We start from the raw sequence: 1,560 nt of genomic DNA on the forward strand, positions 1-1,560 counted from the left end.
TATTAATTGGCTATGAGAAAGCTATTTCTTACCAACTTGTCACACACACATTGTGCTAGTGTGCATAGCTAGTATGGGGCTATGTTTTGGATTTGTGCTGGAAACAGTGTTGATAACACAGAGATGTTCTGGTTACTGCTGAGCAGAGCTTACACAGCGTCAAGGCCTTTTCTGCCTCTCACCCCACCCCACCAGTGAGTAGGCTGGGGGTGCACAAGAAGCTGGGAGGGGACACAGCTGGGACAGCTGAGCCCAGCTGACCAAAGGGATATCCCATAACATATGACATCATGCTCAGCACATAGAGCTGGGGGAAGAAGAAGGAAGGGGGGGACATTCGGAGTGAAGGGGTTTGTCTTCCCAAGTCACCATTATGTGTGTGACGAAGCCCTGCTGTCCTGGAGATGGCTGAGCACCTGCCTGACCATGGGAAGTGGTGAATGAATTCCTTGGTTTGCTTTGCTGGCACGTGCGGCTTTTGCTTTACTTATTAAACTGTCTTTATCTCAACCCATGGATTTCTTTTACTCTTCCTTCTCTTCCACATCCCACCAGGGTGGAGTGCATGAGTGGCTGTGGTGAGTGGTGGTGCTTAGCCACCGCTTGGGATTAAATCATGACACATATGTACCTGAAAAGCCTGGAGAAAGCCTGTACTGGAGAAAAGCAGGCAGGAGGGGTATCAGAACAGGAAAATAGATTTAGGTAATACCAGACACTTCAGGACAGATTTTGAGCAAGCTGCCAGGCTGTCCAAGTTAGAATAAGGTGGACTGGTTTGGCTCCTGGAGCACCGTAGAACTCCCCAATCTAGAAAATTCACATCTGGTCTCCTTCTCAGGGATGCAACTTCCTCGTGTTGTCTACACCAACATCAGAAAACAAAACAGAGCTGAGACAAAGCCTTAAGTACTGGCCCTCCATCTTCCCTATTTAACTGTTTTTAGTTTAAGCATAAAATAATTTAAGCATGGATGCAAGCCACACAATTTTAATTAGACTCCAGAACAGAGAACATAACCTGGCTCCTTTTGTTCACTATTACACACAGAGTCAGTACAGTGAAAGATTAAAATCTCACTTTGGGACATTTAACCATCTTTGCAAAGACACACTTAGGACAGCTAGTGAGAATGGCAGCTGCTCTGTAATTATTTCTTAGTTAATAATACATTTACATATGTATTACACACATGTCCCCATGTGCATGTGTGTATATATATATACACAAAATGTTTATGTCAATGGATGGAACAGCTACAGCACCATTTTCAACCTTATTTAACAAGGCCATCCAGTACCGAGAACAAGTTTCAACTCTTCGACTTACAACTCCTCTTGTTTTTAAGATGGTTTGAACTGTCAATGCTAGTAAGTCATAAATATGAGAATAATGTAATAAGGATTACCACAAATACCCACTTCTATTTTATTTTATTTTTGTTCCGTATTTAAAGCATCCACAAATCTTCGCACATTTCCTTCCTCCTCACTGTCACACACAGAGGCTCTCAGTTATGCAGGTATAAGGATTGATACGTTCTAAACTGTAGTAGTTTC

This window comes from Athene noctua, chromosome 2, assembly GCF_965140245.1.
Source record: "Athene noctua chromosome 2, bAthNoc1.hap1.1, whole genome shotgun sequence".
Taxonomy (NCBI): Eukaryota; Metazoa; Chordata; class Aves; order Strigiformes; family Strigidae; genus Athene; species Athene noctua.